The 12,097-nt window shown below is 45.0% G+C and overlaps 1 protein-coding gene and 1 pseudogene across 1 annotated transcript in view; one reads left to right on the top strand and one right to left on the bottom strand.

The window, feature by feature from the left end:
* The window catches only part of Prkce (protein kinase C epsilon), a 481,124-nt gene that overhangs the window by 204,811 nt on the left and 264,216 nt on the right, over positions 1 to 12,097 (top strand). The gene's annotated exons all lie outside the window — the stretch shown is intronic.
* LOC114619232 lies at positions 6,578 to 6,820 on the bottom strand (annotated as a pseudogene).

Below are 12,097 nucleotides of genomic sequence, written 5' to 3'. Positions count from 1 at the left end.
GAGAGAGAGAGAGAGAGAGAGAGAGAGAGAGAGAGAGAGAGAGAGAGAGAGAGAGACTGATTGATTCCTAGGTGAATTTGTTGTTCTTGGGTACCATAGTAATCTGATGCAATGGGTTTACTGTAAGTGTGCATGATTACTTATGTAACGTTCTGTCTCCCTACCTCTGAAATGTTGCATTTTAAAGAGCTGGTAGAATCTTTAACTGTGTGCCTTCGTGTCTGTGGTCCTGTGGTAAGAGTAAAAGAAAGGTTTTCAGAGCTGATGATCCAAGATTCATAACTGAACAACTAAGCTGATACAACTCTTTAATAAACTCTTCCTAGAGCATTTGACAAAATACTTCAACTGTAAAAGTCAATCAAGAATAACTCCAGTTCACTAATAGCTTTAGCCTGATGTAGCCGATTCTGAATGTTAGGTACCATTGTTCTTGTCATTATGACCAAGTTAAAATGAACTCTAACTGTACATGTCCTTAGGGAAAGGGGGATTAGCTGAAGTAGTCAAGCACATGGGGCTTTGTGGTCCATGTTGTGGGTCTGCGTGCAGCGCTGCTAATTGCTGCTAAAAGCTACGAAAGCCTCACACTGCTGCCAGTGATGACTTAACACCCGTCTTCCCCTGACTTACATTTATTAAACATTTACTTTGTGCCAGACACTGGGCAGAGTCCTTTCTCATACTTACCCCACATGAGCTAGGGACATTTGCTTCTCGGCTGTCCTGAATGAAGAGATGTTAGGAAGCACTACAGGAGCATGTGTAGTAACCATGCTTTGTTCTACACTTGATCAGTCTCTCCTCTGTGGTCTGTTGTCCATTACGGTCTTCTCTGATGGGTCCTTAACCATCAGGCCAGTTGTTTGGACCTGCTGTGAGCTTCAGGCCCATGGCACCTGCTCCAGGACTCTGCCTACCTGAGAGTTTTCTTGTAAGAGTGTTAGAGGCTTACTCTACTCTACTGCACCTGGGAAGCAGGCAAGGGGCAGGATGGGTGGCTGGGGTGTGTGTGGATGTGCTGAAAAAGCAACAGGAAAGCACTGGGGTGGGGAGAAGGGAGGTGGCCCCCAGGACAGGGTCTGCCCGTTATTTCAAGAACAGTCCTGTGGCATCTCAGTCAGCCATGAGTGTCACGTATTGGTATGTCTGGATGCCCTGAGATGTCGATGTCTTAAAAACATAACTGAATAAAACCATTTCCTCTTCTCCTACACATTTCAACATCAACTATTTGATTCAGGCAGTTAAATTCCTCTTTAATAAGAAAATGTTCACATTCCATCTTGAGGGGCGGGGTGGAATCTTCATTTCCCTTCTCAGACATGCAGATCGGAGTTTCTCCCTGCCACACACCCCCGGGTTTAGGATCATGGTCGCAGTTCTTACATAGAGCAGTTCTTACACGTGCCTAAGCCTTATGTGTAGCTTCTAGACACACCCACCCTTTGTTCATGTATCTCCAGCATCAGTTGGCTTTGGCCCTGTCACTTTGGGAGGCTTCTTTAGCTATTCTTTAGCTGAGATGATGTTCTTTCCCTCCTTGGCTTGTTGTGACTCAGTGAGGTGAGCAAAGTTTGGGTATCTGGTCTCTAGTGTGATGTGGACTGTAGGTTTCTTGAAGAGAATAGGACAAGCAACTCATGGAAGTAAGCCTTCATGCACAGTATAGGGCCTGGTTCTTTAGGTTGTTGTTAACGACACTCCTTAAAGTTGGGCCTGCAAAAGAAACATACAACCAATATCCTGTCCTGTCCTATAGTTTCCTAAGAAAGAGCAAAGCAGGTGGTGGGTTGACCCCATGGGAAGCCTCCTTACTAGGGAGCCTGGGCCTGGCCTACTGACTCAGTCCTCTGCCAGGAGCCACTCATTTGTGTGTGGCTATAGCTGAAGGAACATTTCCTGCCCTTCCTGCTGGGGACAAATCACAGGGCAAGGAGAGTCACACAGGCAAGTGCAGCTGTGGCCCAGGCTGCTCTTCGGAAATAACATTTGAATGGATAAAGCCTTTTACCTGTTGGAGATTAAATGCCCTTGGAAGCCTACGGTTAGATAATCTAGCACTGAGAGAAAAAAACACTATAAATAATTGCTCTGTTGTTCCACGCTGCTTCGCTGCTCCGCTTAATGGGAATGAAAGCTTGTTTCTCTGCTGCAAAAGCAATAGAAAACGTCTTAGGGGAGGAGCTAGGTCTGTGTGCCTCCTCCAGAGCCCGTGATTTAGAGGCATCTCTCCATGGGAGATTAAATAGGATTCAGGTAAACAGCTGAAGGGTTTACATAGGATTAAGCTTTAAAAACACCATCCTAGGGGGACATTCTCCTGTGTAGAGATGAGGGAGCAGAAGCAGCTCCCACTCTCCAAGCCAGGTCAGTGGCAAGGATTTAAGGGATTACAAGGGGACTTCCCAGCAGCAGCCAATCCTGAGAGGGAGCTCAGAGGTAGAGCTGGGCCCCTTCCCTGCCTGCTGCACCTTCCCCAGCCAACTCATGGGCCTTGGACCACCCAGAGCAGGCCCCCCTTCCGTCTGTCTGTTTATCAGCTTTGTAGACAGCAAGGATAAGCACAGACAAATCTCTGCCCCTGAGAAATACCAAAGAGGAATCATACTTGGTAGGAAAATATGACTTCCAAGGAGGAAAAAAAGAAGGGAAAAAAAGGTGGGGCAAAGCGTAAGGGGAGTGGGAAGTGGGGGAGGGGCTGAGAGTTAGGGAAATCAGTGAGGTGACTTAATCATGCAGGCATGAATGACAGGCAGGACAGAGAAAACAGCAGTGCAAAGGCCCTGCACATGAGAAAGCCAGTGTGGGCAGAGAAGAGAGAGACCAGGAAGTACAAGGGAAGGAAGCAAGTCTAAGCCAGCTCAGTGGGGCTTGTAACATCATGCTGAGGATCTGGCCTTAGCTGCAAGGGAAGGTGGGAGCCACAGTTGGGCTTTCCACAGAAGCTTGGCCTGATCTGAGGTCTGATGTGGCCTTTCTGGCTTCATTGTTAAGAACGGATGGTAAGAAGCTGGCAGGACAAGGGAGGCGTTGGAAGTGAACCACTCATGGCTGTGATTCAGTCCTGTGATGGCAGTAAGAAGATCACGGCAGTGGAGGAAGTAGACTTTGGATATGTTTGAGTCACATGAAGTTGGAGTGTGTTAACATGCCAGAAGTGGACTGGGAGACTTAGGGAGGAGTCAGTGAAGACTCCAAGGGGCTTCTTCTAAGCAACTGGAAGAACGGAATTGCAATTGATGCATGGCAGGGACTTCAAGAGCATAGAGTCTAGTTTTTAGTTCCATTTTGAACTTGTCTAACTTGATGTGTAGGTGCTCTTGAGCACGTTCTGGGTATCAGCTGGTAGTTCGTGGTGGAAATGTTGAGGAGTCAGAAGAACACAGGTAGCCCTCGGAGCTGTGAGTCTGGAGAGGAAGGCATGATGTTTGGGATCTGGGGGGTATTTTTAGGGACTGCATCCTGCTAGCCTACCATCTTCTAAGATGGAAACTCAAGTTTATGGAAGTGAGGATCAGACTCTTCAGTTCATTGGATTAGAATCCAGTTCTGCCTGTGTTCACCCAGGCACCCATTTTTGTTTTGCTGTTTTTTAAGAAGGTCTTTCATGTAGCTTGGGCTAGCCCTGAGACTGCTACCTTCTATAGAATCCTGGCATTACAGACACTTGGATCCAGATACTCTCCGTTATACTTTTAGAATAGCTGTAAAGTGGGTCGAGTTCTCTGGGACTCACATGTTCATTCATCTGCCTTAATGTGCTGTGTCTGCTCCAACTCCATTCCCAAACGCCATTCAAGAACGCTGTGGATTTTGGGCAGTCTGCTACTCATTAGTAAAAAGATAAGAAGAGAAATTGAAATGAAGCACTTAGAAATGTTTATGGCCATTTGCCACCAACAATGGTAGATTCATCTTGGTGAGCAATGTAAAGAAAAACAGATATGATGGTTGTCTCATAGGTGGCTCTCCTATGGTATGAAGTGCACATGGAAGGTGCGGGTGGGGGTGGGGATATGTAATAGGATCAAGTAAACACAGGTCCTTTACAACAGATAGCTTAAGAGGTACTGCACAGCATGAGGCCCTCTGAGGTTAGCCCTTGTGAAATCCTTGTCTGCTCCTAAGACTGGAACCTTTTTTCTTGCTAAATGGTATCCTCAGTTCCCCTCTTCTCTGTGGGTCAGCCTTCCACCTCCTTCCACCAGGAGGCTGGGTTCCCCTCCCATGTGACACCCTCCATTTCCTCTATGAGAGTTATTCTCCCAATCACTCCAGACGATAAAGTATAGGGCCTATCTGGGGGATTGTAGCTCAGTGATAGAGCACTTGATTAGGGTGCATGAGGGTCTAGAATCAATTCCTGGTAGCATGCCCCCCTCCCCGCAATGTAGAAATAAATTAAAGTAAAAACCTAAATCCACTGTTTCCACCGACTGACCTTCTGGAAGTTTCCATTTTTGTTAGTGGCAAGAGACAGTTGCTCCAGGGTGTTCTGTAATTATTTGGTGTGTCCCAAACATGCCTGTCTCCTCACCTCCCTCCCCCAGTCTGGGTGGCCGGAGATGGAATCAGTCCAGTTGGAAAGAGTCCATCCTCCTGACTGGTGGGCTACCCTTAAGGCTGTTTGCGCAGCTTGTCACTAGCCTCTTAGCAGGTTGCCAGTTGCCTCTCTTGCCAGGCTCCCTGCTTCCTTCCTGTTCTCCTCTCTCTCAATCTCTCTCTCTCTCCCCCCCTCCCTTCTTCCCTCCCTCCCTCCCTTCCTCCCATCTCCCCTCTCTCTGGCTTGGGTTGCAAGAAAAATAGGTCGCAAGGATGAAGAGAGGTATAGCCATAGGGTGAATCAAATATTTAACTCAGGTGCAACTTTTTTTTTTGTTAAAATACCATCTTAACCCTCTCCCTTTCAGGATCAAAATTCCGGCTGATTAACTACACTTGTTGGCTTGTAGCTCCAGCGAGATGCATACCACTGTTTACAGAGAGGATTCTTGCTTTCTGCCTGCTGCTAGCACGAGGTCTCAGATTTCAAAATATGCCACTAAACAGATGGTAGGAGAGACACTTGGGAGTGAATGCCTCCTTCTCCTTGGTTCTGGCTTATTTTTATTTGTGGGTATAACATGTCCATTTGGCCCACATTTATAGCAGGTAAGAATATCCTGTCTTGTTTTAGAGAACACCATTTTAATTATGAAAGGAGTATATATGTCTGAGTAAAATTGCCACATGTTGTATACATGCATACAGCGCTTCAGATGGGTGCACCTGTATTCATGAGTCCCTTCAACTGCTCCAGGAGTGACAACGGAGATGATGTGGGCTCTGGGAATTGATGGGCATTTTAGGTGATGCTTCCAGCTGAGCCTCAGAGCAGAAATAGTAAAACAGAGTCTGCAAAGAAAGAGAATCAAATACAAACTTCTTTTCTCTAGGAGAGGCGATTCTCCTGTTGAGTCCAAGATTCAGCCTCAGCGTTACAAACCCCATAACCTCTCTAATCTATCTTAGCATTTAATATATTGAATCCAGTTTTATGATTAAAGCCTGCTGATTTGATATCCAGAGCCATTCTGCGTCCTTCCAGTTGATGGCCAGTTTTGATGTTGCCTATTGAGGATGACCTTGAAACCCAGGAACTAGGAGGGGAGTCTGGAGTCTCCAGTAGAGGAGAGTTCATGGCAGACAACTTGTATTATATTTCCAGTCTTCTTGATGGTGATTTGCATTTCCAGGAAGAGTAGTTAGGTAGAAAAAGGGTCAACTCAAGGCCAGAAATATGACTGGGTGGGGAGAGCACCTGCTGGATAAATGTGACTTAGCAGGGTTTGCATCCATGACACCTGCATAAATGCAGGCAAGCTGTGGCCTGCCCATAGTCCCCACCCTCTGGAGGCAGAGCCAAGCAATCTCCCAAGCAAGCTGGCTAGCTAGACTAGCCAAACTGATGAGTTCCGGATTCAAGCAATAGACTCTGTCTCAATATATAAGAAGGAGCAAATGGAAGAATGCGCCTGCCATCAGTCCACATGTACACACATGCCCTCGTGTATCCCTGCACACGCAAGCATGCATGCATACACAAATGCACCACACGAAGAAACGGGCTTGACTTTATTCTTCCTCAACCAGAACAGTGTAGAGCAAGCAGAGAAGATGGAAGCTTACAATTGGGTGTCCCCAGCTAAACTGCTGCTCTGCAGGGGTCTGGGCTCCATGCCCCGGAACTCTTCATGCAGCTGATCTTTAGCCTAAAGGAGGTTCTGGAAGTGTCATGGCAGTTGGAGAAAATGAATATGCAAACTCATATTTCAGACATTGAATGGCGTATCTGCTGGCAGAAAGTGCTGAGTCTTTTGTGTTCTCCATAGTGCTGAGCAGATGTCAACGAATGATAGTGTAACAGGCAGATTTTTTGGAATCACTTTTTTTTTTTTGGAAGGTTTCAAGTAGTTTGTTTCTTTATTAGTTTTTCAGTCTGCCACAGTTTAATGAGTACATGATTCTTTGACTTGGCATTCACTTATGAGTTAGTCTTGAAACAATTCCTTGATTATTATACCAGCTGACGTGACTACTGATCTCTCCATTCCTTTGGGGTGACTCTGCCAACAGGGGACAGGTTCCACTCTATTCCAGTTTGTGTGGCTGTATATGTCCATGTAGACACACAGAAGATGCCTCCACCTGCTAATATAGCATTTCCATATCTATCATGGAAATTAGGTGTCCTCTTCTGACGGCTCTGCCTTGCCACCACTTGCTGAGTGCTTCGAACTTGGGGACGGCTTAGTGCGTTTTTGGCCAAGGGCAACATCGTGGAATCAGAGATAGAACTGCGGCTACTGCAGCTGCTGCCTTGGTGCAGATTCACCCCAGCTACCCTTCCAAAGAGTCCTGAAAAACAAAATGGCTTTCAGCGGGAATCGGGAAACACTTTCTGAGAATGCTGAAAATCTCCATCTATTGTCCAGGTCATGATTTCCCATGAGGTGACTTAGGAATCCTCACCCCTTCCACCATCTCCGAGTACCCGTATGCTTAAGAAAACACTTCAGCGGCTCCGTGGCTGACCACTGTCTGATATCCCGTGCTGTGGCTTTCAGTTTACTACCACCACTTTCCCTGAGTGGTTATAAGTGCATGTCTCAGCAAATTACTCCCTGGTTCTAAATCTTTCAGCGGTTCCTCATCCACAAAGCATCCGTCTAAATTACCCGACTAGATACAAACTGTCATCTGACCCATGCAGTGTCTTTTTCAGGATGTCTTCAACAGATCCTTAACCTCAGAGTTGACCTTGTAGTCACATCGCTGCCCAAATGGGTCAAGCTGTTCCTTATTTGTGTTTGAAAGGACTCTCATCAGTCCATGGCCCTGCAGCTTTTAGAATACAGTGATGTCTTCTTTGTTCCTGGAGGACCCTTTGGGATAGGTTCTGTATTCCACTCCTTGCCAATCCCAGGATGGGCTGCTCCAGGCTTGACTTAGGTGTCCTCCACTCTACCCTTCCTCTCCCAACATGTACCCATCACTCCAGCTTTTCCAGTGCTAGGCCAAGCAAAAGTTTTGTATTCTGCCTAGAGAGTTATTTTTGGATGACTCAACAGCATCTCCTTCCTTCTATTTTACCTTCTCTTGTAAGCAGCATATTATTGGATGCTAGAAATACAATTCGGACCATGTGAGTGTGTGTGCATGTGAGTGAGTGTGTCTGTATGTGTGTGTGTGTCTCTGTGTGTGTGTATGAGGCAGGGAGTCAATATTGGGTATCTTCCCTGATTGCTGTCCTCCTTATCTTGAGGCAGTGTCTCTTACTGGACCTGATATTCATGGCTGGCTAGACTGGTTGGCTAGTGAGCACCAGTGATCTCCGTGCTCCCCATCTTCAACCCCGCACTAGGGTGACAGAGTGTGTGACAGTGAGCAGCTTCTTTGAGTGTTGTGCAACAGACACTTCAGCAACTGAGCAGTTTCGTAATCTTTGTCCTTTAACTAGACTTTCTAGATTATTTATGTTTCATATAATTACTAAGCATATTTGGGGTTAAATTTAGCATCTGTAGGCCTTGACCTACCTTTAGTTCATTCTTTCTTTCTGTCTGCCTGCCTGCCTGCCTGTCTGTCTGTCTTTCTGTCTTTCTATCTTTCTTAACTTTTTAGCTAAAATAAAACTTTTTTCTCCATTTGCTAGTTTAGAAAATAAGAATTCTATTCTTATAGTAACAGCCTTGGAATCTTCCACTTAACTATGTTTATTCCTACTTGGCAAGTTTTAAAGTTCCTGACTTCTGACCCTCTTTCTGGATAATATACCAGGAACTTCAGTTACTTTCCTCTTATTTCAACCATGTTCATTTTGTTGATGAAAATTTTAATTGTATTAAAGTCTTACAAATAATCATTGTGTACAATGATATTTATGTGGCTGTATTTACACATGTAACAATTTATTTCTCTTCACTCTTTATACCTCAGACCATCCACTTGAAACCATTTCCTTCTTAAAAGTCCACCCGTTAGAAATTCCTACTAAAATGGGCTGGTGGACAATACTTAAATTACTTGAAAATATTTTTAATCATCTCAGATTTTTTTTCTTTTCCTGTTACTGCTGTTTTGTTTAGTTTTGTCTTGTCTTGATTTGTAAGCAAACATTGCCATGGGGCAACACAGCCTCCTGCTCTGGACTATACAGTGGCCTGAGGCCATCACTTTGGTGGTTGCTTCATTACAGAGTTGTTCTGGTGCCTGCTCCTCTTTAACAACTGCAGGGGTGCAGAATAAATCAAGAGACATCACAAAGTCAACTCCAGGAGAAAATGACCATTGGAAAATTATCACTGCAAAATACTTGGGACATCTTTCGTTCCTGAATTCCCTAGCAAGGTGGTTTAATTTTCATTTATTCCCCATCCCAATTTACTTTCTATTGGTGTGATAAATATCATGACCAAAGGCAGCTTGGGGAGGCAAGCAGTTGTTTCAACTTCCATTTGCAGGGCTGAGTGAAGTCAGATAGTCTAGCAGGGCAGAAACTTGAAGGAGAAAGCAATAGAGGAGTGCTGTTTACTAGCTTGGCCGCAGGCTCACCTTATACAGCCTAGACCCACCTACTAGGGATGGCACTGTCCACAGTGGGCTGTACCCTCTTACATCAATTGGCAGTCAAGAAAATGCCCCACAGACATGCCCCCAGACCAATCTGATGGAGACACTTCTTCAGTTGAGGCTTCCTCTTCCCAAGTGTGTCTAAATTGACAGCCAAGATAAGCCTTCACCCCAGGGAAATCCACCTACAGGCAGCATTGGATTAGGAGTCAAACCCCACCTTACCAGCTAGAATTCATGACTCTATTCACGGCTCTTGGTCAGAGCTGAGCTTTCTGCTTTAAAAGTTCACCATGGCACTTCTCAAGCAGCTGGTTCCAGGCCATCTCTGTAATCACCTCTGACAGGAGGTGCTTCTATGGGGGCAAGACAGCTCCACTCATAAGGACTGGCCAGTAGTTGATACAGCTAACTATCATTCAGGAAGCATCGAGTGTATAGTTAGTACAACCAGACTAACTACATACTCCACAGCAATGTGTGGTGACATGTGAGGAGTCATGGTTCAAATATGTCTTTGGGCTTAGTTAGGTTGAAAAAAAGGAAAAACTCCTTCATATCTCAAATTCATAATTGAATGCATTTTGCAAGTTGCTTCCTCTACTAGGTGCCTTGGGTATACATGTGTGCATTTGCTGCATTCCAACCCTACCATTTAGGGACTTCCCTAAACAGATTGTTCATGAATAGAGCCAAATATGGATTTGGGTTTTACTGAGATTAACTGGTCATTGCATTTGCATTGATTGAAAGCTGGCATGCTACAAAACAGTCGGTAGTGAGGCTCCTAGAGGATGCTGTAGGGTTGACTCTTGTCTGGCCTCTGGGTCAGGGTGAATATCCAAGGAAGGCCATTGTAGCCTCTGCTGGTGTCTCAGCTGTAGCCAATATTCCTGCAGGACCCAGCTGTGAAGTCTCAAGCACCTCATCCTGCAAGGGCCAAGCCATCATGTTTGACTTCCTCTCCTCAATTATTTGTGTAGGGTTTTGACATGGTGAAGTGAGGAAAGTTAAATGTAGTTTTAGCCTAGTCTTAGTCAGTCTCGTTTGTGGTTGACAGTGCACACCCAAGACTGTAAGGTTCCTTTCCTCTCTCTACATCATGGTAACAGCTCTCTAGGAAGGATTTTCTTCCATTTCTGTCATGTCATGCTTGAAGGATAATCTAGGCTATTCTGTTCAGCTTTCAACAAGGCCACTGTGAGAACAGCATGTGGGGTCAGGGCCCAGACAGGAAAGTGGGCAGAAGACTCACAGCATCTCTAGCTTGAGTGATGTATTTGGGGCCTGGGAATCTTTCCCTTGGAGGTTGCTTCCCTTCCAGTTCTCTGCAGAGATGGATGGATGCATGATAGATAGATAGGTAGATAGATAGATAGATAGATAGATAGATAGATAGATAGCACATTTGCTCTATTTTAAAAGGGTAGCTCAGGGTCTATAAAGCTGCTCTTGGCCTCCTAAGACTTGACATTATTAGTCTAGAAGGTATTTCCAGAGTGAGTGTCCTTATGCCCTGCTGCTGGACTGTTCTTCCATGGGGCTCTAGAACATCTATTATGCAAATTGTCATAAACCCAGGATTGCTATGAACATCTGGGACCCCAGTGCATTATCAGGTAGAAATGGATTCCTGGAAACCAATGTGATATTCTGGTAGTCAGAACACAGAGTTATGGCTCCGAGTTCAAGTTCCATCTCTGTTAACTAGAGTTTCCTGCTGCTTTGAAAAAGAGATGTCCCTTCTATTGGCCTCGCTTTCTGAGAGGATAATTGTAATAATGGCTCCATCATCCTGCTGGATAAACTAATAGCAGCAGTAACCCTCCTAAGACTCACTGTGTAAAGGCAAGGATGGCTATCAGGAAGGAATCCTTCATTCAGGTTCAACTCCCTCGGCTTCTTTGTCCTGTGGTCCCAGGCAGGACTGGGTTGTTTGCCCTCTGGGACCTCTGTGTTTGTTCAGGTAGAATATTAGCGGTAACTGTAGCAGGGAGGATCCTGCCTCAGTTCCTGTGAAAATGTGACAAGACTAAAGGGAGAGAGTATAGGCCTTATATTGCATTAAATTTTACAGCTATGAAACATCTCTACCTTACCAGCCTGTTGGTGATGGGGCCAGGTTGGCAATGTGACCTTCAGAGATATGGGCTTGTGGGCTTGTGCAGTGATTTTAAAAAAAGTCTAAGCTTTCCAATATGTAATAAAAGCATATTCCAAAAGTTGAAAGGGTAGCAGGTGAGGCCCATTGCCCAGAGGTGATTTGTTCATCTCTAGAAACATCCATGTGTCTAGGTACATTCTCATGGCCACACAGAAATACACACAGCTAGTTATATATATTTCAAAATGATAACAGTGTCAAAACTGCCATCCTATGTAGCCTGGACTTATGTATGTATGTATGTATGTATGTATGTATGTATGTATGTATGTGTGTATGTATGTATATCAAGAGCACAAGTGATGAAGACCTAGGGTAGCTTACAGGTGTTGAGCCACAATGAGCAGGGAGATGCTTTCTCCCATCCTGGTACTCCAGCATATAACTCTAATGTTGAGAGCTGTGCCTTCTCGTCCAAAGCTTTCAGGTTTATCTCTTGCATTTGGCAGGATGAACCTCTCCTCAGAATTATGTTGTTAATACTGTGGTTTTCTTCTGGTCCATCCAGTCAAATTTAATCATGACACATGCCTTCTGCACACAAAATAATGTGTGTGTCTGCAGGAAAGGGAACCGACAGAGCTTCTTCTTCTTCTTCTTTTTTTTTTCAGAATACAGTGATGTTCTTCTGTAAGGCCGTGCTTTTAGATCCCCCCTGCCTGTGCCATTTATGTTTGCAGCTCATTCTCCAGTGTCCTTGGGGGAAGCTGCTGCTGTTTATTGGGTTGCAGAGGGTGGCTCTATAGATTATAAAGCTTGTCTTCCTATTAACACATCAAGCTGAGCCGACTTCATCTTAAAAAAAAAAAAGTCAGCTCA

This window comes from Grammomys surdaster, unplaced genomic scaffold (assembly GCF_004785775.1).
Source record: "Grammomys surdaster isolate TR1022 unplaced genomic scaffold, NIH_TR_1.0 149, whole genome shotgun sequence".
In the NCBI taxonomy this organism is placed as follows: Eukaryota; Metazoa; Chordata; class Mammalia; order Rodentia; family Muridae; genus Grammomys; species Grammomys surdaster.
Note: the sequence above shows the minus strand (reverse complement) of the source record. Positions and strands in the feature narration are given on the sequence as shown.